The 23,962-nt window shown below is 45.8% G+C and overlaps 1 long non-coding RNA gene across 17 annotated transcripts in view; it reads right to left on the reverse strand.

Annotated features, from left to right (window-relative positions):
- Positions 1-23,759, reverse strand: part of LOC142065342 (uncharacterized) — a 192,285-nt gene extending 168,526 nt beyond the window's left edge. For 16 of the 17 annotated variants that reach the window (XR_012663371.1, XR_012663370.1, XR_012663361.1 and 13 more), the window contains exons 1-2: positions 22,528-22,678; positions 21,491-21,547 (exon numbers count right to left, since the gene is read on the reverse strand). This is a non-coding gene — a long non-coding RNA (uncharacterized LOC142065342). Of the gene's footprint in view, positions 1-21,490; positions 21,548-22,527; positions 22,679-23,473 lie in introns of those variants that run through there. The other variant, XR_012663363.1, reaches the window with a different exon arrangement.
- Positions 23,760-23,962: the final 203 nt, after the last annotated feature.

A 23,962-nucleotide genomic window follows, 5' to 3' on the forward strand; every position in this document is an offset into this window, starting at 1 on the left:
CCCATCTGAAGATCAAAGAGAATTGGAAACAAAAGCATTCCAACGCATTGAAGTGATACATTTGTAGTGAGTTTCTCCTATTATTCTACACAGTTGGGATTTTTGGGGCAGGGGGGAAGGAGATTTTGGCAGCCAGTTAAGAAGCGAGGATGGAAATAAATTTTAAACACATTTTAATACTAATTTCTTTCCCTCCTCTCCCACTTTCTGCTCAAAACCATTGAACAGACCCATGAAATTACAGGAGATACAAATCCTTTATCCACAGTTTGCAGTTGTTGACATGTAAGACCCTTAATATGTAAATAAATTGGGCTGGGCATTCTTTTTCTTCTCAAAGCAGCATTGCCCAGCAGATAAACAGCAACAATGCAGCCTGTGTGGTGGCCCAAATTAGTTCCTGCAGCAAGGGCATCTTCTTGGAGCACCTCTTCCCATCAAACTCTGAAGGGCAGCAAGAGAGAAGGGGCTGCTCCTCAGCTGTAGGCGAGACAGAGACATGGCTGAGAAAAAAATTCAGCTTAAACCATCTGCCATTTTGAAAATTATGTCTCTTGATCATGAATTAGTGTCAAGGCAGATGATGAGGGATGAAGCATGGAATGAATGAGCAAAATAGAGCAGAGGGAGGGAGACAGAGGAGGAGAGGGAAAAACAAGGAGGTTTTCCAGAGGCTTACGAGAATCACGCCAGTGGAGAGACTGCGCACACAAGCCATCTCCTTCTCAAAGTCTGCATTTTGCCAAAAAAATAAAAAGACCCTGATCCCTAGAAATGTTCCTGTCTGCTGGCTCCTAGAGATAAGGAAGCGATATTTCACGGTCTGACACTAATCATATTTGGGCATATTAAGTAAGGACGGTCCAGGGGCTTTCTTTGCAGCATACATATTCCAAGTTCAAAGCGAGAGCTCGTTACTGTGCCTAAAAAATCCTCTTAACTCAAAAACACGAGACAAAGAAGGAAGGGAATAAAGAAAGGGAGGGAGGTGCTTGGGGGGGGTTGGGGGAAAGAAATGTCATTATCTTTGTATTGTTCCCCCTACCCAGCCCCGTCAGTGACGTCTCCTGCAATATTTTATGATGGAGGGATGCTCCCCTCTTTTCCCCACATCCATGAAAACAGAACAGGAGACTTGCTAATACAATATTCTACAGCTGTGATTTGCACATCTCAGACTTCACTCCATCTAAAGGTACAACAGCCACTGGAGAGGCAGCTCCTGGGGTGAAATCAGTGGAATTATCCCCATCGGAGACCTGGCCCTGTTTGCTCCTACGGCAGGAAATTGCTCACCTGGCTCTGCTGCTGCCCCCGAGCAGAGGTCACTGTCTGCCTCTGTGGCCTTGGCTCCTCATTCCAGTCTGCTGCCCACGGCAAAACAAAAAAAAAAAAACTTCACTAAAGCTTGAAACAGGTGGCCTCCTTTACAGGGTCTTGGAGGCCAAAGCACAGCTAAAGGCAGACTGGGAAGGAGAGCCAGAAGAAAACATGTCCCAGTGCGGACCAGAACCCCGGGCCCTCCACAGCACAGCCCATCCCACGATCAACCAACCCTCAGCTTCTCCCCCAGGCTGCTTCACTCCGGTTCAGCTTTGGCTTACAGGCTATGAAGCCTACTAAAAAGAAAACCCCTTTAACAACTCCAGTTAGCAGATGAAAGCTTTATCGCATGTAGCTCTCTCTACAATAACAGTCCTGACTAATCTCAGCCCATCGGTTTGTGCCGCATCTCAGCGACAGCCAAAGTGCTTGGCTCAACTAGATCCCATCTGCAGGGCTCAGCAACGGATGGGCCAGGGCAGATGAAAAAGAGAAAGTTTCAGCAAATAGTATATAAAAAAGTGAATCAGTTTGGAGAAGGGCCAGGAAGGTCACTGTGTCGAATCTCAACATTATCCAGAACGCGTGTTTCAACTCCCTTTTTGCCAAATTATTTTTTAGTTGGAGACTAACCTAGTTTTAACGAAGATGATGAAATAGCCCCATATGAAACTTCAATTTGTTCCACCAATGACAATTGCCACATACTTAATTTTTTATTCTGCCATGCAAGCAAAAGTAAAACCCAGACCACTGCTTACAGCATCAGGTGAAGCCACCACAAGAAAAGGACTTGCCACAAGTCTTCCCCACACCTCCCAAGTCCTTCCGAACACCTCAGACTCTGAACACTGCAGACTAAGTCCTGCGGACTCATCCAATTGTGAAATAGCTCTGCTAAACTTGGAGTTGCTCAAAGAACCTACTGATTAGGATTGAAGCTGAGCTGAAGATCCTGCGGGTCTCTGAGGAGCTGTATGGGGAAATGGTGAGAGGTGGAGGTGGATTTTTTTTATTTTTTTAATTACAATTGCTATCTTTGAAGCAGTCACACAACACTACCCATCACAGTCTGGACAGAAGCATCAGCTTGCTTCCACATGATAAACCTCAAGAGGCTTTCATCTGAACCTCCACCTAGGGTAGGGGTAGGGTAGGCTTGTACCACAGCCTTCACGCTGCTCCTGAATGAGAACTAACTCAGATGTTAATGGCTATACATCAGGACTTAACATATCCCCCGGTAAAGCCCAGGCTAATCCAGCAACCCAACATCCTCCCCGGAGCCCACACTGCTCATTCCCATAAATCCAGGTGTGTAGTAAAGCACTCTGAAAGGTACAACCTAAATTCCACCCCCCTGTTGATGGGAAAAACCTCCACTACCCTAGGCTTAGTTGTATGGTACAGTGCCACTCACACACTGATCGCTCTCATTCAAACAGTCAGCATTTCCCACATCAGCTCCCCATCGTTCCAAAGATCTCAGGAACTGGAAATTTTCAGGTTAGGTATCACTTCAGTTTTGCGTTTCCACTTCCCAGAGAAAAAATGTTACGCTAAAATAAAGTCATCATCTAGAGTTCCATTCTTGTATAGAAGACGTGCCCTCGGCTGTCTAAAGCTATAGAAGCAACCGGAGCACTGCTAAACCTGGTGGGAGGGGTGAAAAAATTCTGGGGGATTGCAGTTACACAAGACACCACCAATTTTACATGGCCACATGCCAGAAGGCTACAAGTGGCACCTTGGTCTAATCCCACAGGGGGGAAAAAGACTACTCCTGTTCCCTCCTGTTTAAAAACCGACAACGTGAAATGCACTTCCTAACAAGGTAAACCTGGACACAGCCATTCCTGTACCCTGAAGCTACATCAGCAGGCTGGGCTGGGCTGTAGCCCTGGTCCTTGTCCCTTCCCTGTTCGTGCAGCACACACTGCAACGAACCTGCTGTGCCCTACAGCAAGCTGCGAGCACCTTCCGATTCTGCTCATCAACTAGAAAATCAGTTTTACTGAAACCCAGCCTTACAGCTACATGGAATGCAAGGAATGAGCTTAAAAGAGATTATGTGTTTCTTGCAAGCAATGAGGCTTGAGAGCTCCGACAGGCATCACCGTAACATGTCCTCCACTTTGAGTAGTTACTACCCCCCAGCTCTTCAAGTATGAAGGTTTGTAGGGATGAGCCATATGCCATGCAATTAGGATTTCATTTCTGCTTATTGTTCACACAATTTGGAACAGTCTTCTGGATGTTTGTGGGCTGCTGACATTTTCTGTGTATATACAGGAAAGATTGCATGTTTAGTAGTAAACATCCTGGAGAGGGAAGGAAAGCCTTAGATCTGAGTGGAATGGATGCTGAATCCAAACTTCCCTCCAATTTACGCAGGGAAATTTTTCAGAATTAGGTTACCCATTACTATAACACAGTTCCAGGCAAAGGACATTCACAAGGTCCAGATGCCCTCAAAAACAAGACACAGGCTTTTGGTTCAGAATTTCTAGTCATTTTGAATTGAGTGTTCATCTGCGTTCCAACAGGATCCACGTGGTTAATAAATATAACCAGTTGTACCAAATAAAACGCATGTATTTTATGAGATGTCAGAGGAACAGGTTTTTTTCAGGGGGCTGCTCCAGCAACTCTTACTTGAGCAGAGACTTCAGGAATCCACAGCCAGCCATCCCCTGACACACCACCAAGGTACCTGAATGACTGACTGCCCCACACCAGTGAAAAATGCCTGGAAACATATAAACACACAAGCCTCGGGTGGACCTGATCCCAGCACTGCTCCTCAACTGATCTTCATCTTTTTCTAGAAGTTTAGCTGGAATGGATGCCTCTGCTCTCCAGCCTGGGGATGCAGCATTATCCCACCCTACTGTTTAATACTTCTCATATCCTGGAGATACATGGCCATGATGTATGTTCTGGGATCCAAAAATGGAAATGTTACTTTTAAAAGCAATATTCACAGCGGCAGAACCAGAGAAACCAGAAGCCTCGGCCACTTCAAACACCGCAGAATATCTGTGCACTCACAAGCATCCCACATCCCACCTTCTCATGCTATCTCCACCGCAGCGAGGCATTAAATCCAGCTAAAGCTTCCTTTTCTTCTCTTCAGCAGAGGAACGCTGGAGAGGTACAATCCTCACCATGGATGGATTGACACAATCAGAAGTAATTTAATTCATGTTTAATCTGCAGCTAATGACTGCAGGTTCCCTCCAACTCTCAGTCCCCATTCCAATTTTTACTGGTAAATCACTACAGTTTGCAGTTGAAGCTCTTCACAGTAGATTAGTTAACATTATGTTTTTATTAAAGCCGAAGTTAATATCCTTATTCTCTGAAGGAGACCACTGGGGTTGTTGGAATTATTTTTTTCCCCTTCAGTTTTTCACTAAGAGCCTTCTCTGCTGAGTTAGAAACAGAGCCTGCAGACCCCCAGCTGAAAGCTTAAGGGAGCCCCAAACAGTTACCTTTTAAATGATTATTTACATTGGAATATAAAAATCACTCTGCTGGATCAGACCAAGGGCCTGTCTACCCAGTATCCTGCCTCTGATGGTGGCCAGCTGCTCTAGAGCAGGGTTGGCCATAAGTTTTCTGTCAAAGCTTTCCTGATAGATACAGTTTTTTCATTACATAACATTCTTCACAAAAAAGCGGCCTGCTGCCTACAGAAAATGTTGACTTTGCAATGAAAAAAGCACAGAGTTCTCTAACCTGAATGATTTTGTAATTTGAACATAAAGCTCTCCATTTCCTGATCAAAGATAATTGCTTTTCAGTGAAGAGTCAAAATTTTCTGGGAAAAAGATGTTGTATGAAATTATGTTCATATTCACCAGTATTTTCCATTAAAATATTCCCAGTTTATAAAATATTCCAAAGATCTCTTTATAAAAATATCTTCAGTTCCAATCTGAAGAAATCATCAAGAATTGTCTGACAGAAAATTATGGTACAAGTATCTCCATAAAAGTTTCTCCTAAAACCCAGAAAGCCAACGCCTACAATGCAACAGAGAATGATGTCGTCTTTATATTATTGGCCTTTCCTAAACTGACCCATTCAGGGCAAAAGCTCTGCCTCTTCACACCATTTTCAGAGCCTTCCCTGCTCCTTCATGCTTTCCTTCCCAACCTCTGCTCACGGCAGGATTGATGCTTTCAAGACCCATGTTTCATCGTGCTCTGTTCACCCCATGCCGCAGGCCAGTACCGCAAACTGCCAAGAAACGTAGCTCAAATCAACAAATGGCTGTTTTGAAACCCGTCTCTTTATGGATTATTTCCATCCCATGCCAAGAACTCCTCAAGAGCTTCCTGCCTTCCCTTCCCTCTCTTCACACATAACTTTTGTGACACAAGAATTAGAATCAAACGGGGCCAAATATCCTTCACACTGATGTATACCACAAAAAACTCCTAAAGCATCAGCCACACATCACTCTGATGTGAATCCCGAACCAACACGTAGCACGTCCAGTCACCCCGTCCCTCATGGCTCCTCCTTCAGCTGCTGGAGTTCCTTCACCCTTGGTTAAATATTACACAGATCAATGAGTTGCTTCTGAGAAGTGGCTGCATGGATTTAACCTGCAGCCCATCCCTGGCAAACAGGAGGGGTGTCAGGACCATCCTCCTGCCCTGGGACGCCGCACAGGGAAACTTATCAATGAACAGTCCGAGTCCGTCCAGGAGAAGCAGCAATTTGCAACACAGCTAGAGAAAAAGGATTCCCTCAGAGCAAAGAGCAGAGCCATTATCATCTGGGGAGATTTAGGAGACAGCTCTAAATCCCACAGGGATCATATATTCAAGTTCATCTCTTCAATCAGGAGAGCCAGAAATTGCCTTTTTATAAAAAAAAAAAAGAATTAATGCTCAACTGTCAAATACACATGAGATGAGGCTTGAAGAAAGAGCCTAGTATCTCTGGTTTCTCTGTGAAAGGAAGAGAAGCAGCTACACCACACCCGAGTGCTATGAGCATGCTTCCCGCAGGGACACGGGGCTAACTCAGGGTGTGCAGGAACCAGGGCTTGCCAAAAGGTGGTGGAAAATCTCTCACCATGATGGACTTTGACAGAGGAAAATAGCTTTTCAACCCTGAGGTTCATTTTTACTGAACTTCCTTCAGTTTAATCAAAACAACTGGGGAGAATGGATCAGTTCTAGAAATACTTAAATGTTTGTGGGGGTTCCCCCCCCCCCGCCCCCAGTCCAATACTCAAACTGTGAGATACTGAAACCTGAAAAATATTGGTTGAGCAGTGAACACCGCAGAAATCACACAGGAAGGAGTACAGTGACAGGCTCAGATCCCAGATCCCCTCCCACCTCCACAACCACAGCACCAAGACAGGAGGGCTCTGCTCTGCAGCCCACGCTGGCTACACCTTCTAGACTTGCTGTCCCCATCCCCAGCCACAAGCCCCGTGGCTGCAGTTCTCGCACCGTCCTGCAGCCCTGCTGCAGAGCTGACTCACGGTCCCAGCCGCAGGCTGCAAGACCACCACTAGGAACTGGGGGGTTATGCCAGCAATACGTAGGTTTTCTGCCTCTGAGCCCACGTAGGATGCGAATCGCAGCACTAGCCAAACCCCAGGATCTGCCTCTCTCCAACCTGACACTCTTGTGCGCCGTGTATTTTAATTAACCTTGGAACAGCAAAGGGTCTTTTTTTCCTTTTTGCCAAACACATCGATATTTTACAGGGACGGTGACAAGCTAATTAACTTAATTCTTATGACACCTCTCTGAGATGAGGCTAGGGTTGGCTAGCTCTGCAATGCAGTGTTGGGCTAATTAAAAAATAATTACTACTTCACCAAGGACAAGAACAAGAAGTTAATTAAAAGAATGAGGTGTAGCCTTAATGAAACTCATCAGATTGTATTCATTCAGATGTCCCACAGCCAAATTCTCCCCATTAGAATATAAATCCACATTGTCTCCTTCACAAGTGTTTGCAAATGGGCTCCCCTCTCCCTGTCCTCCCTTTCGCCTTTCCCTGGCAGAAACAATATGAATTATTTCAGGAGCAAGAAAGTTAACTTGGGCTGAGATTTGATATGCCCTCAGGGGCTGAAAGATAAGATACGGATCTCCAAATACTACCTGGGATTATTTGCAGTACCTCAAAAGCCATGCGCTACACAGGGGCTCACACATTTGTTTTTACCAAAGTCCTGCGGATAATTTGGGAGCACCGTGGCCCTCCACTGCCGCAGCCAGGCAGAGCATGTCTCCTTCCAGACAGCATCCTGAAACACTGGGAGAATGATGCAGAATAGGAGATCTACTTGGGGAAAATGAGTTTTTACCTGAGTAAAATTGACCCATGCTCCAGATTCAGACCTCTCGTTACATCACTGGACAAGCTGGTATAGTAACCAAGCAAGAAAGCGTTAGCTAGGGATGAAATCCTGCTTGTTAACAGTTTGGTGTTTCAGGTTGACTTAAGTCCTTCACAAGTTCAGGTCAAATGCCTCTAATGGTTCCATCAAGGGAAAAACCGGAAATTAAATTTTGAATGGTAATCCACTTCTATATGAGGGGCAGGTGCCCCAGAGTTGAGCTATGCTAATTCTTCCAGAGGTAACTTCAGTCCTTTAAATATACTTTTTTAAGGCAGAGCATTTAGCCAGGAGTTAAATTAAAATGTGCTTGGCAAGAATATTTCCTTTTTTGACAAGGATAAAAAAAAACACTAGGGGTCAGACCAAAACAAAGAGGGTTTTCCCCATACCTTGGTGCCATCACTAACATGAAAATAAATCTTGCAAATCTGCATCCCCACTTATATACAAAGCCACTGTCCCTACATATGTGCCTCATCTTAGACATACACCAGCTCATCGCCCTTCTGGCATGCAAACCACAGAGGGGGCCCCAGCACCCACCCCGAGTCCGGCTGAAGCCACTGAAAGGTCCAAGGGATGCTCAGGTTTCTCAGCACTTGGTGCATCCCCTCAGGGGATGACTGGTCACTTCTGGGAAGCTGCGATGATGTGAGTGATCCCAAGCATTAGCTCAATGCAGCGGAGAAGGTCTGCTCAAGCAGTATTTCAGGATTTTGCTGGCCTTGAAAAAATTCAAAGTTTGGAAATGATGGCATAATGACAATAACATTCCTTGCACAGAAGATGACAGCGCAAGTTTCCTCACACATGCCACCGTCATCTGAAAGAGCATGGGGGGAATAATATTTTAAAAAAGGATATATGTATATATAAAAAGAGAAAAGCCAAAGTTTCCTGGCCCTGTTCATGACACACCAATTAACAGCAGTGGGACTGGCTGCACTCACAACCCTGAGCAGAGGAGTGACCCACACAAGGCACTGTGCTTTCTCCAGGATGGAACCAGTAGCCCTCAGTAAAAGAGAGAACAAGACAAAGACACAGCCAGACCGGCCATGCTACTTAATGAGGAGCTAGGAGGACCTTCGGACCACACATTAACAAATGAGATGTGAGACTGAGCAGACCAGCACGTGAGGCACTGATGTGGAACAAGCCTGTCCAGGTGCCAGCTCTCACTGCGAACCAGGGTAGAAATTTCATCTCCTGGTAGGATCTGCTGAAACTCCCAAAGGAAGAAACAATAGGGTGAAGGGGAGTGGTGGGGAGCATGGAGGGGTCCTTACACTGACAGCATCATCTTCCTGCACACAAGACACCATGGCTGCAGCAGACACAAGCTGCCCTTATCCAGCCTATGCTCCCTTCCAGTTTTCAGGGCCCAGCAAGCACACCAAACTGTCAGCCCTCAGCAGGGAGCAGACCTAGCTCTGCCCAGAGCCCAGCAGGTATCTCCACCACTTCCAAACATCTGCAAGGCCCACATAAGGACCAGAGGGAAATCAGATGTAACTTCTCACCAAAGCCACTGACCAACAAGAGCTGAGCAATCTCACTAGTTTTCATCATTACAAAAGGCAATCTGTTCACATTCAACGGACATTATACCATCAGTACTTGGTCTAGGTTTTCTGGACCTGCAGTGAAAGTATTCCCTGTGGCAATCCCGCTCCTTGTCTGTCCATAGCATTCCCTGAAGGGTGAAATTTCATATTCAGGCCACTTGACTCTCATACCAACACTGTCTGCTTCTTATCACTTCTATATTCCTCTAACTTCTCTCCCATCTAATATCCTTTGCTCCCTGGAAAAAAGCAGAACTATAAAAGCAACAGTTTTGCAGCTACAGACATGCAGGTGCTGGACACACATCCACGTGGTCTCACAGACATATATGCATGTAGTATGTGGACCTGTGTTCGGATCCATGCAGGTATGCACATGCCTACACCAGGAGGCAGGTCTAAAACATCTTTATGCTTTCAGCTGTACCAGCCTGTTCCAAAGGAGGTCAGCTAAGCCCACCCTCTTCTTCAGGTCCCCCTCAGAGAAGGCTTTTTGCTAGAGGAAACACTAATCTTTAACACTGTTCATTTTGGGCACTTGCTGATCATCTACATTTCTTTAAGAGCTTTGACTTCAGTAGCATCCTAAACTGGGTTTCAACAGCCCTGCAGTTTGGAGGACACTGGCTGAATGACCCTGGGGAAACTTCTTTCACCTTCTTTGGTTTCTGGAGCTATCAGAGAGCTCACATCCACAGGGGTCCTAGACTTTCTGAAAGGTTCATCCACAGATCTTTCCTCATTTCAGGCTGTTTCAATCCAGTGGATTTACTGGCTTCAGAAGATTTACCAGACTTACATTAGTAAAAGCAGGAGCAAAACCACTTGCATCCCTCTGCCACAACAGACCCACGGGAGGTTGAGCACCTGTGGTCTGAGCAGCATGGCCCAGTGGGTTGAGAGTTAGGACATGGGAAGACTCTTCCCCACTCTAAGGACTCACTCTCTGGCCTCTGCAAAGTACCTCTCTACGTCCCTAGTTAGCATCTGTGAAATAGAGCCTACAGCATTTCATTTTTGAGATCTCCAAGGAAAGGCTGCCCTAAAAATACTGCTGTCAGCACAAGCTAAACACCACAGGGTATGTGGCTTTGCCCTTCTAGCATCTTCCGTGTGAAGAACTGCTCAAGCCTACAGATTCAACAGGCCAAAGAACAAAGCCTGTTTGAAGTCATGGCTTCAGCTGAGGAATAGGAAGCTCAAGTGCACGCCTCAGCACAGTTCAAGAAATTAATACTTTGTTGCATTTCAAAAGGGATGATGATGCACAGAGAAGGCAGCCAAAGCACCTTGGAAAAGCCCAGTGGTGATTATGTGAGGGGTGGAAAAAGGCTGCACAACTTTGTCTGCTTTAGCACTGGATGGGAAAATCCCCAATTAAACGAGAAACACAGTACCTCTAATCATCAGGGGAGAGAAAAAATAGCCAGGAACGCAAGTAGAGGAAATTGATTCTTGTTACAATCAAGTGTCTTCCTTCCTCCACTTCCCTATTCAGATATGATTATTTTTTTTTTTAATTCAAGGTCACAGCAGCTTGTAAAGTCTCTCAGCAGACCTGGCTCCCAAAACCTGGTTTGTACCGTCCCACTTGGACTGAGGAGCAAGAAAAGTCAGTTCGTAGAAGGCAAAGAAATAATCATTTTGAAATCAAACCTTCATCCTAAAACGGAGCAAAGCAATTCAACATCAGAACACCAGAGTCTAAGCATCAGCTGCTAGATGAAGATATTTCGATCCCATTTTACTCTATGACAGTACTAAGGGGAAAGCTGCTGTTGCTTTGGACAAGGTTTTTGTGTCTCTGCTCTTCCAGCAAGCAGAGAGCAGCAGTGGCTCTGCTCCCAGCAGAACAAGTCCTCTGCAGGTCCACTACCCATCTGCTGCAGTTAGTCAGGTCCCAGATGGAGCAGCTCTCCATTTGTTCTTTCTGGACATCAGTATTTATTTCTGGAAAGTGTGCAAGAAGGCTGGTACTACACTCCTTCCTAATCCAAATCAACCAGTGGTTGCTTTATGCTCTGAAGAACAAGGGTTCATGCCATTTATGACTGCTCAAGTTGGGAATACTTTTATTATCTACCCAGGTGTGAGTACTATTGAACCAGGACTCAACCCGCCCATTAGCTGTGCAATCACCAGGGTAGCAGGCAGGGTCAAGGTAAGCAGAGCTTTAAGGGGTTAATCCCAATGCAATATCAAGGAAAATACAAGGGCTTCAAATGAGAGAGTCAACTGAAATTCTATTATACATAAAAATAATAATCCTCAAATAAGCTGCTGCCAAAGAGGCTAAGCTTCTGCATCCAATTTGTATCACATTCAGACAAGTGATGTTACAAAGCTGTGTCCATATATTATACAATTACAGGAATGTGGCTTTCATTACATGATTAAAGCACTTCTTGCTATGACACAGCCCATACTATCAACAGATGTTGGGCCAGCACATACCGCAGTCCTCCACGCTCTGGGTGCCGGGTTGCTTCTGCTAACAGAGGCCACGCAAGGTCAGCGGGAAGCGCCTGCAGGCCCCCCGGCGTGTTGCTGATTGGGCTTAGCTTACATGAGGAACGGGACTCCCGCAAGACCCTTCCTCCCCAGCCCTTCCGAAATGTTCTCCTCCTTGTCGGCAGGAGCAAAGCAAACATAAACCAGATGGTCAAGTGGGTATTCCCAGCAAGGAAGAGAACACAGTCGCATAGGATCTGAATAAAAAGGAGCCCGTACCACATAGGCTAGGCAATCATTTCTGTGTTCTCAGGAAATACCCTGTGCTCTGCAGACACATTGCTCCGCTCCAGGTCACTGACCAAAGTTGGAGGTAAATATACTGAAACATGCAGAAATTTGAGTTTTTGTTAACAGTTATCCAGTAGAATAAAAGACTGCAGTTGAAGCTTCAGTAGTAGAAATAGGACCAAGCTTTGGAGCCCTAGCTCAAATGTTGACTTTTGCTTCCAAGAAAACAGAGGTGGACCAACAGCAGTTAAAGTGAAATCCTTGTTGCACTCAAAACTGTTTTCACATCAGTATGTTGTAAGTTACACGATTTCACTTTTCCCCAGAAGTTCTTTAGTATGTATTAAAAATGCCTAAAATATTAAGAGGATTAAAGCCTGATTCATAGGTTACATGACAGGTGAACAGTCATTTCAACACTGTTTAAATGGCTTGAGATACAAGTTGACTTTTTTTATTATTTTAAATAGGCATTACAAATGAAAATGTATTTTTAAGCAGTAATTTCCATTCAAGTAAAAAGCCATTTTTCAACAGCCTGAAAGGTTGTTTGGTTTTCCCACACACACTTCAAAACACTAATCGGGTATTATAGATGAAGGCAAGGTTCAAAACTGAGCAGAGGCAGAGGTTGGGGTTATACAAACTTGGAGACAGCCTGCGCTTCCAGAACAATGCCACGAAACTCCTGGAAAGTTCATTCACACAATGGGACCCATTTGGCACCCTTCCACAGCAAGGAGCAGTAAAGGACATGCCTGGTCTGTACATATGCTAGATGGGGCCCTAACAGATGCCATGACCTGGGGCCATAGCCATGCACTAACAGCCGTACCTCTGAGTATACCCAATTATACTCATAGCCCCCTCTTTCCTCCACACAGCATGCTTCAGGCCTTCTAATCCTCTCTAGCTCTTCCCCGCTTGCAGTCCCTTTACATCTCCCTGACCCACGCTGTTTCTCCACCAGCCTTTCAAAGCCCCTCTCTACAGGGCTTCCTCCCTGCTGCTCTACACCCCAAAGGCATCCCTGCAGGCTCCCACTAAATGCCAAGGCTTCTCTAAAGTGAAGACAAGTTTTTAAGCAGAGGAGCCAATTTACAAGTCATCATATCCTTCAGTTGTCATTGATGCTCCTCCCCAGCTGCTCCAGCAAACAGCCCTTGTTGGTTGTGTTTTATTTTTGTGGCCCTCATTTAGCAGCCGCATTCAGCATCTCTCCACAAAATTACACTCATTTAATTTCCCATGTGAATCTGTTGACTGTTTGCAGGAGTTCAAAACAGCAGCACTTCTACATAGTTCATAAGCACTTTATAACACATCTGTTGGGCACTGTTGGGAAAGTTCCATCTGAACCACAGGCCCTTAAGCCTTCCAGAGAGTTCAGCTCATACAAAGAATTCACTTTTTGTTGAAATCTGCCCTAAGGAGAGGGACCGGAAAAAAGGAACCAGATTCACCATTGCCAAGATGGCTGACGTGTTAACTGCCAGCCAAAGTTAATCCAGAGTCAAACAGAGCTGCTTATATTTCTAATACAATCCCCTGATAGGTTCCTTCCATTTGGGCCACAAGACAGCCCCAGCTCCTCACCACAGCACTGGGCCCAGGTCCAGCTCAGGTTTCCAACTCCCACTGAAGTATTTGCACGATCCTAGGCTTTATTATTTTAGCTTAAGCTGCACAGGCTGTACAATCAGCTATACAAGTCCCATTTTCAAATCCTATTCACCAGCACCTGAAACTGGCTCTTGATCAAAACACAACCCCAGCCCAGGTCTCGCTTTTATACTGCCTCTCCCAGCGGACAGCCAACATTCCCTTCTTCAAAAGCCATTTAATCCTCCTCCAATGCTAAGCTTAACCCAAGATTTCTTCACTTAAAAGAATTAAGTAAGTATTAAACTCACACTAACTGAACAACGATGTGCCTACCTCAGAACCCAGCCCTTCAGACACCCAGCCCTGAGCATGAGCCGAGACAAGCCTGGCCAACACTATCATGAAAATTCCTCTGTTAAGACATACCTGCAGGATATACACTGAAAGAAAAGGTATTTTATTCATTTGTCCAAACAGTTATTGTCTCCAGGCCAACAAGCAAGCAGCATTTTGTAAGGCTAGATTAGGTGGTACTTTTATATGGCAACTGAAAAGACTAAGCTCAGTACTTTATTTCCACATGACTGCTTTTAAAATATATATTTATTTTCTCAAATAAGGATAAGAGCTATAGATATAATATATTGCCTAGAGAGGGACAGAAATAGGGTAGTCCAGCACAATCTGTGCTAAATGACAACTATGTCCCATAAAAGCACATGTGATCATAAGAGATCTGCACTAATATAGATACACAAAAGAACTGAGGACCTGTACTGTAAGAAAAGGGAAGGGGAAAAGTGTGTATAACTCATTTAGCATTCAATCCATCCAAGGCAGAGACACACGCCATTTGACAAGCTCCCTGCCAGAGCTCTTAATCCAAGAGCTGACTGACCAGCAAATTCCTCCAGCTCTGACTGCCCAGCCAGACACCTGAAAGGGGCCCAACGCCCAAAGGGCAAGAGCTCAGTGCTTTGCAATAAACAGCCCCATCTAAAATGTGTCGAATGAGGCATCAAAGCTGAGGCACACAACATCACTAATTGCTTGTGAAAATCTAAGCTTCAGTGCCTGCAAACACTTAGGCACATGTATAATAGAGTCCTCCTGTTGACTCTGTGGTTGGCCTTGCTCGCATATGCTGGGAAGCTGCTGCAAATGTACATGCTTGGGATGGGGGAGTGCTATTAATAACAATAATATTGAGATCTTGCATAGCTTGGGGCACATCGGAGCTAGATAATTATACAGGAAGGTGAGTCAGGAGAAAATAACAGCCTCGCTCTTTCATGAAGTGCAAATATCACCCTGACAAATACGGCGTAGTGAAAAACAAAGAAAGTAAATGAGTCCTGAATGAATTATCGATATCAGAAAAAATGTAGTCATTGTGGGCAGCTCCGGGGGCGGGGGGTGGGGTGGAAATCACTGCCCAGTGGTCAAAATAAAGGCGAATACTGTGAAATCCAAGCGAAAGCAGCAGTAAGTCATAGGATGCGCTCTGTGTACACCCTGCCCTGGTGCAATACCCTGTCTGCACCATTTCAGCCAAAGCAGAAAGGGAACAAGTGGATTCAGAAACAACTCCTGACTAACAGTGTGAACGGCTTTAGTTCTGGTAAGATCATCACACAAACAGATCACAAAAATCATGATTCCTTCATTTCAAATTACTACAGTTATGAAACAGCTTAAAAGCAGTACACAGAATGATGCATAGCAAAGGCAAATCCCATCTCATATTTGAATGTTCTCATTATACAAAAATAGGCCTTTTAGAGGAACTGAGGGATGGCACATCTACAAGAGGAGCTCTGAAACCAAATTCACCAACTATCCCCACCGCTCAACCCCAGAAGCGGAGCCAGGGTTGGATCGGGGATTAACAAACAAAATACCAGGGAAAGAGCCCTTAAAACACCCTCTCACGAGCAGGGCAGACAGACCAGACACAAGAAGGCCATCTCCCATGCTGCAAAACCTTCATGAGAAAGAACTGTCTTGTTGGCGACCATTTTCACTGCCTCCTTGTACTAAATGGGAGGCAAGTTCCCAACTGCCTTGAAGCCATCAGATTTCCCCAAAATTATAGAAGACAGCTGTTGCTTAAGAAACAGAGCAACAGTCCTGGGCAACAGCCACTTGATCACTTCCCCTCCCAATCTTAAAGCCCTCCCAGTAAGATGAAATCATCTGGAGATATGTCCCTATAGGATGCTAGGACAGAAGTGTTCACCCTCACGGGCAGAAAAAGGTCACTAGTGCCTTAGCTTCGGCACTTATCTTCAGACAGCATTAAGGCTTTCTCTAATCAAATCAATAACAAGCCTCAACATCCCTTAAAACAGGGTGAGTTGCCTCCTGGAGACTCCTGTGTCTGTCTCCGCTAACAGGGAAGTCTGCAGGACCAGGCGGCAATTTCTATGTGGCTAAGCTCAGGTGCACTGAAGTCCTTCCTAAATGACAAGAGTTCACAAAATTAAGTCTTCTCTGCAGACGTGTTACTGCAAGCATTCCTCCACTAACAGCTCTTTTTGGTCTTTTCTCTACAGCATCTGGTTCTGGCCACTGCTAGCAGTAAAGTGCTAGACTCTGTGGAAATCAGATTTGACCAAGCATGGGAATTCCTGTGTACCAATAAGTTATCCTTTGATTCGTGGCGTATTTCAGATTAAAGTTTCAAGGAGCTACAAGGGGAGAGGGAATTCTCCATTTCAGTCCTGAAGGCTGCACTGATTTATTATTTCTGGCACCATATAGTGCATTGTTTGGTTGAGATTGGCTGTTAAAATCCATACTTAGGAAATGTAATATTCCTCTGGAAATGTCCCATTTTGATTCTTTTTTTAAAAATGGTATTTTTATTCAGAGGAAAGGGCAGAAATGGCAGACCTAGCCTAGTAATGATGTTCTAAACCATTTCAGCTGGTAAACTCAAGTAGGCTAATATTTTATTTCCATTTGGCCACTTATTTCTTTAACCAAGAGAGAGGTGAAACCCTTGTGAGAATTCTGGCAGAATAATTAAGGAGAGATGGCTGTACCTCTTCCTAATAAATTAAAGGCAAAAATGCCAAAGGACTGGAGCATGGCTCACTCCTCAGTGTCTTCTCACATTAGCACTGCTCAACAGCTAAATAAGAGACGATCTGAACTCCAGGATGCGAGTGAGCCAGACAGAGGTTCACAACCATGGGCCCCTCCAGCGAACACATCAGTCCAGAGCCATCCCTCCACTGGCTCAGGAGAGCCCTTGGCAGACTACCCAGGCACAGGGCCACCAAAAAGTAACTGCAGAGGTTGACAGGCACCAGAATGGTATAAAATGAGAGTTTTCCTGAGCTGTGCGCCATACCTCCATCCTGGTTGATCACCTGCAAATCACACTCATTGCTAAGTTATTAATAACTCCTTGATTTAATTCACAGAGCCCAGATCTTTGGCTCATACTAATCGGTGTCACTTTACTGCAGTTAACAGAGGGGATCAAGCTTGCCACAGGTAAGATCCAACCTGCTGTGTGCCAACGGCAACCACCGTCCCAGAAACCCAGGCAGGACCCTGTTGTATGGGTAAAACGCAATTTTTAGGGATTGGCCTCCTTTGCATTCAGGAGTATTTACCCTCTCTTTCCCCAAGGTGACCAGAGGCCACCACCATCCCGCTACAACGGAGCGATCCCAGGGGGAAAGGAGCCAAGGACAAGCAGAGAGAAGCAAGAGCCTGCTCTAAACCTGAGCTTGCTTTTTACTTATCTAACATTACAGCCTCTACCGCAGTATTTTCAGAAAGCAGAAAAATGCATCTCCTGCAAACAGGACTGAGAGCAGGTCCCCACACCGGTAACTCCCCAGGCGCCGGGCTGTGGGGTGCAGCACTGCGCTCCCCTGCAGCTCCTGGGGCTGGTGGCAGCTCCGGGGGCCTTGGGACTGTCACCAGGCTTCAGCCAGCACAAGCGTGAGCCTCTTCTGACACCTAGTGCCCAGATGGCTCGGAGACCACACCGGGCTGGGACGCGCCCCTTGCACAGCACCCTGGCAGCCACAGGCACCAGTGGCATAGGCCAACCACACCACCTCGGTTTGCTGCATTTCAGGGCAGTGCCAGGTTTGCAGGGTCAACGTAAATACACGCTTCAGGCTACTCAAAACAGGGTCCGTACAGAATCTGGTTAAAAACCAGAGCTCCACAGAAGGGAACTTTCTTTTGATTTTAGCAGGGTCCAGGAACGCACCTTTTCCTTGTCACTCCTACAGGATTCTCTGGGTGTAAATACTTAATGGAAATGTTCCTGGAATCACATTACCATGAAAAAGTGTGATCCCGGCAACATTTGCATGAGACAATAGTCTGTAGCTTTGCAGCATCCAAATCCAGATGTTTCTGGTGAGAAAGAAATAGATGACCTGAGAATTAAACCCAGGCCCCTTGGCTCCCCTCCAGATGTTCTACCAGCTGCTCACACCAAGTCCCCTCTGGTCAATTACTTTACTTGATGCTTCTAATCAACAATATTATATATGTGATGCTATAAACTTTTGTATTTAATATTAGCTCATAACTCAGCATCCAAAACCAGATGTTTTTGGTGAGAAAGAAATTGATGACTTATCAGAGGACTGAACCCAGGCCCCTTGGCTCCCTTCCAGACAGTCTACCAGCTGAGCTGCAAAGCTAACCAGTTACCTCCCACTCCCCCCGCACCGCTTCTTTTCATGAAAGGAAAAGGAAAAGGATTTCACATCTCCCAGTGCAACGTGCAGGAATATGTGAAAGATGTTTTTATAAACACTCTTAAAACATTAAAACGCAACGTTGCTTTGAGTCAGGAGAACACACTTTTTCCCAGAGAAGGGCTCTGCAGACAAGCTCCTCTCTTGCCTAATAGCCAGGCCTCATTGGGGGCTCACGTACAACTGCGTGCAGAAGGGTAGTAGATGACTAATTTAATTCTGAACTTCTTCAGCTGCCCCATGCTCTGCTGAAGATGATTATGAGACACACTCTGCAAGGTTGCCTTCAGGACAGCTCACTGGGTCATATGATGTAGCAAAATGCATATGTTAAAGGACTTAAAACAGATTTCTGCAGGGCTGAAAGGTGGAATGCAGTCATTTCTGATTTATGGAAATTTTATATGTTCCAACCACACAAAGCAGTTAAGCACATCCTTTACTTCAAACCTATAGTAGGTGCAACTACTCATATGTTTGAGGTTAAGCATACACTTAAGTGCTGTCACATACAAGGCTATACTTGGGGAGCCCAGAGCAGAGCACAGTACTTGTTCTGCTGTTAAGCTTAACTACTCAGGATGCTCTATCACAGCAATCCTGTATTTATTTATTAAAGGATAGAGCATCTATTTTATAAGTATGTATTCACACGGTTTTGCTCTTAAATTGTAGCTGTATAAGATATGATGAAAAGCAACTTCCACAAAAACCCAAAGCCCAGGGTCTTAAGAGCTTTGTTTAGGATTAGAAACAACATCCACTACAGAGAGCACACAGATCTACAAATATTTGCCCACAATTGTCAGAAACAACTGTTAAAATATTATTGCAACTGAAAGGAATCTGAAAGTAAAACCAGCATGCTATGAAAACCTATTAGAGAATGTTTTCCAAAGAGGCAATTTCAGCTTCCCTAACCAATGAAGATAGTACACCGTATGCAAGGAGAAAGTACTTTAAGAAAACGTGACTGCAAACATGCAGAGAATTGGCAGTGGTGTTCAGAGAAATCAGTTCTTCTTGTCAGTTAATTTGACTAGATTTTAAGACCAAGGTCTTGCCTTAATTTTTTTATTTAACAATGTTGTGATTTTGCAAACTTCAGTAAGATACAGTATTCATTTGTGAGGGCATCTCACCGTACCCAGGAAATTAAGTTAGGCAGAAGCTTTGATAGGTCCTACAACTGCTGAAAAACACAAATCTCATCCTCAGTGAAACATATCTAAATCTGGCTCTGTTCTACCCTGAACACTCAGTATTATCTTGCAAACGTCTTCACTACAATCAAAGCAGCTGAAATCAAAGCTCAAATAAAACATTGACTAAACTGCAATGGCACAGGTAACTTTCCATTCAAGACTTGATACATGAGACAGCACGACTCCAGCAAATCATCTTTTACCAAAAATTTCACATCTCTGGTGAAATTACTTTCCCAGATAGCTTCAAGCTATTTAGGAGGATATATTCTATGAAGAGCAGGAAGAGAGAATCTGAATGGTGGGAGGTGACAAAGAAAAGGAGAAGGAAAGATGGGGAAAAAAAAAAATCAGGCTGAGAGAGCTTAAAGGGCCAGGAGGGTAGAGACAGACACAGGGGCAGGACCAGCAGGTCAGGGAGAAGTCCAGGGAGACCACATGTCTGGAATCAACACATTCAGTCAGCATCTGGGGTCAACCAGACCACAGCACATGCAAGAGAAGTGCTGAGAGCTGCAGAGCATCACAAGCATTTCATTTGCAATAGCTCTTACAAATCACGTTGGGATTGACCCCGGTGAGATACCAAGACCTGCAGAAGCTGGCACCCAGCGCCTCCTTCGATGCTGTGCATTTAGCAGGATTGGGCCCTGCACAAGAGCACCGTCCAAACAACTAAACTAGAACCCTGTGACAAGAACATCATTAACATGTTTACAAAGACCAATATATTAGTGCCTGATGGACTTCTGGGGGCAAAAGCACCAACTGCAGCACCATGGGAAGGAGGAAGGTACATGGCACAGGCAGACCACAAAGCGATGAGCAACTGAGATGGAGCCTGAAGGCACAGGTCTCCAGGACCAGCCACATGGCACAAAGCACGCACAGCCTCTGAAGGCACAACTCGCTCATCTAGTCTTCTGCAGAGGAAGTAACATTTCAAAGCTCTCAGTGTCTCAGCTCTCCTCACACCTACTTCACCAGTGTTAGTTACCCAGCACGTCTCACTGGCACAGGATGAATTCTAAGTCAGGAGCCTTCAGCTAAGCACTGCAGTGCCTTAGTATTCTCTTGCACCTTTTAATCCCCAACACAGCTGTTTCAAAGTATTGGTGTGACTGACTCTGACAGACTCAACCTGTCCCAAGCAGTATCAAAAACTACAACACCTTTCCAGAGTTTCCAACTTCATAACAGAGTAATAGACACCGGTACATAAATATATATGCTACAGCAACAGCATATCACAGAGTCTGTCCATCCTGGCTGAACAGCTACTGCAAAGGAGAGGAGCCTTGGCCCTCATTTGGTGGCCTGAGTGTTGCAATGCCCATCACCTGTGGGAACATAACTGCAAGGAGCCCCTTGGGGGCCCTGAAACACCCAAGCATATCTACATGAGGAGCAACCAAACTGGCAGACTGGAAATGCTGTTTTCCACTGGGTGCTCCTGCAAGTTTTTCCTCTCATTCAGCTAGCACAGCAACACACCAGCCTGTACGCAGGCATCATCCTTCCTCTTCAGCCACGTGCCAAAAGGCAAGACAGCCAAGGGATGAGAACCTGCATCCTGCAACAGCCCAAAGACACGTAAACCAACCTGACTAGGTATCATCCAGACTATGCGGTCGACTTGCAAGTCCAAAAAAGATCCAAGATGGCAAGAAACACTGCTAATTCTTAACATCAAACTTGAAGGTGTGTGGAGGAGGGGCTAATGAAGTGCAAAACAGAAACAAGCAGTCATCAACGAGTTGGGAGAGAATAGTGTTTCTTATTTCCTCCTCAGGTGACTGCATTTTCAATAACAGCACAGGCTGCCTTTAATTAGCCATGATTGCACTGAGCCATAATTTGCAAGTTGTTAGTACCAGCACTCATACAGAGAAAATGCACACTGCCTCCCTAGCCCCTTCACAAGCCTACCTTGACTCCCAGATCATCCAGGGCTTCAGAAAGCAAATTCCAGGTCTTGAACCAGATCTGGAAGCAAAATAAAATATCTGGTTGTAAAAACTGAAGCTTCCCAAGGGTGGGGATTTTCTCTTTTTTTTTGCATAATAAACTGATAACATTTTGCAACAGTGTATGAATGTAACTCATTTTCATCTTTTCCATAGACTGTAGATTTTAGAACATTGAATATGCTCTAAAATACTTTTCCTAAAGCCCCCTCTCCTCCTCCCAGTCTGTCGTCTGTGGATACAACACACACCAAGTGATCAAACCTGCTTTGTTGCTTCATATATTTTTTTTAATCATTCACAGACAGGACACTGCCCAGGAAAGAGCAGCTGGAATCACAGCTGCAAAGCTGTTACTAATGTGACACCACATAATCATACTTGATAGCAGAAGAGTTCTTTGGAGGAGGAAATCACCTTAGGAGACGATCTCTAATTGAGTGGGGCTCCACCAGCCTTCTGGCATTTGAGGATTTTTGTGCTTGGCAAGCTATTGTCAAGAACAAAAAGCAGAATCTTCTACACAGACAAATGCACTGAACTGACAGAGCTATTTTAAACACAAACAAAAAAAATACCCAAAATACATACAGGTAGTAAAGCTGGAAGGCAGCAACTCTTGGAAGAGCAGATTTGCTGCTAGCCTAAGTGAAGTTACTGCACAGCCTCCAAAGGTGATTTTCCACCAGGAACTAAGTGGGCCCGCTCTCAGGTTTGCACATCAGCCACCGACACACACAACCCACCCAACCTGAGACAATCACTTTCATGCAGACCCATGCCCAAACCTTGCAGCCTGCATCAACAGCTTCCCTGGGTCCTCAAGGAAAACGTGCCATTTTCACACGGCTTATACAGGCGTATTTACCCCAAACAGACACAATTTACTTGCAACCAGCCTCCCTGGGAAAGGAAGGAAGAAAAAAAAAAACCCACACCAAGAAAACCAGGCTCTTTGCAAACTTGATCTCTCAGGAAGGGAGAAAGGGACAGCAATACCTGGGTCTCAGGCCAGGGCTTCACAGCTCTCTCACCAGCATTTTGCTGGCACTTCAGCATGGAACAGCCAGGGGCAGCTCCGGCCTGGTCAAGCCGAGGCCTCTCCCCAGCCTGCCCGGCCCACAAACCTCCCCGCCATTTTGGGAGGGGGGAGAACTGCCTCCGCCCCTTCCTTTAAATCCTGCAGAGCCCCGAGCGGGTCAAGCAGCCCCGTAACCCCCTCCTGGCCGGCCGACAGCCCTGCCAGCTCAGTTAGGCGCGCTCCCAAGGGGCAGGTAAAGGCAGATCCTCCGTTACTGCACTCTTTGGGGTATGGTCCTGGCTGGTATAGCCCAAATTCGGAGGTGCTGTCTGCTGCAAGGTGGGGGGGTTGAGCTGTTTCATCCCGAAGCTGAGGTTGTCCGCGGTTAGACGTGATCCTGCCTCACTGTGGGAGAGCACGGATTTTAACGAGCGGATGTCTAATGACCCCTCCCAGCCTAACATTTCTAACAATACCTATAAAAATGTAGGAAATAGCAAAACGGGAACACAAGGACAAAAGTTAGGGCCCAGGCAGACACACACACAGTTTATACCATTACACACATATGGTGGTGACCCCTGAAGTACCTGAACGTCAGTCAGCGTGTGACTCCACAGCCTGGGGACACAACAAGCGGTACCTCTTGGGAGCAACCGAGCCAGAGGGTCACAGTGTCCCTGGACATGAGATGGAGAGACCCAGGGCATGTGACGAGGGGACAAAACAGCGCCAAACCGGTGCCCAAACCCTAGCTCACTGAGGCAGGCGACAGCCTCCCCACGGACTCGCCGCCCCGGCTGCAGAGCCGTGGCAGCTTTCTGCAGCGTCAGGGCCCCTTGGGGAAAGGAGACCTGGGGGTGTCCTATGGAGGGCAGGCAGATGGGGAACGCACACATTTCGTGTTGGCAGGATAAGACTTACCCTCCATGTCTGGTTCTTTTAAGTGGTTTCGAGGTGCTTGAGGAGGATGCTTATATGGCAGGCTGTCTGAAGAAGGCTGCTCCCTCCCGGCGAGGTGAGCACAGGCTGCAGTAAGAACACCTGGAATTTTACTGGGGCACGGGCAAAACCAGGAGTTGCAGTTGCAATCAGCTCGTTCACCTAATCCACAGTCACAGCCACACTGCAGCTTAATACCTGACAACCAGAACTGAAGACAGCAGATGAATTACGACAAGATAAGAGGGTTATGTTCCAAACTCACTGTTCCCCAAATCAAAACAGCAAACACTGGCTTTGCTTATCAGGAGAGCAAGGGAAACCCAGGTAAAAGTTAACCTGTGTGGGAATAAAACCCTCCTCTGGCAGCCTGTCCTGAGGACAACAAATAGCATAGGAATGGAGGAGGGACAGAGAGAAGAAGAGGGAAGATGTGCAGTGCAAGCCCCGAAGTCGGGTTTGTCCCAAAGG

Source organism: Phalacrocorax aristotelis, chromosome 16 (genome assembly GCF_949628215.1).
Source record: "Phalacrocorax aristotelis chromosome 16, bGulAri2.1, whole genome shotgun sequence".
In the NCBI taxonomy this organism is placed as follows: Eukaryota; Metazoa; Chordata; class Aves; order Suliformes; family Phalacrocoracidae; genus Phalacrocorax; species Phalacrocorax aristotelis.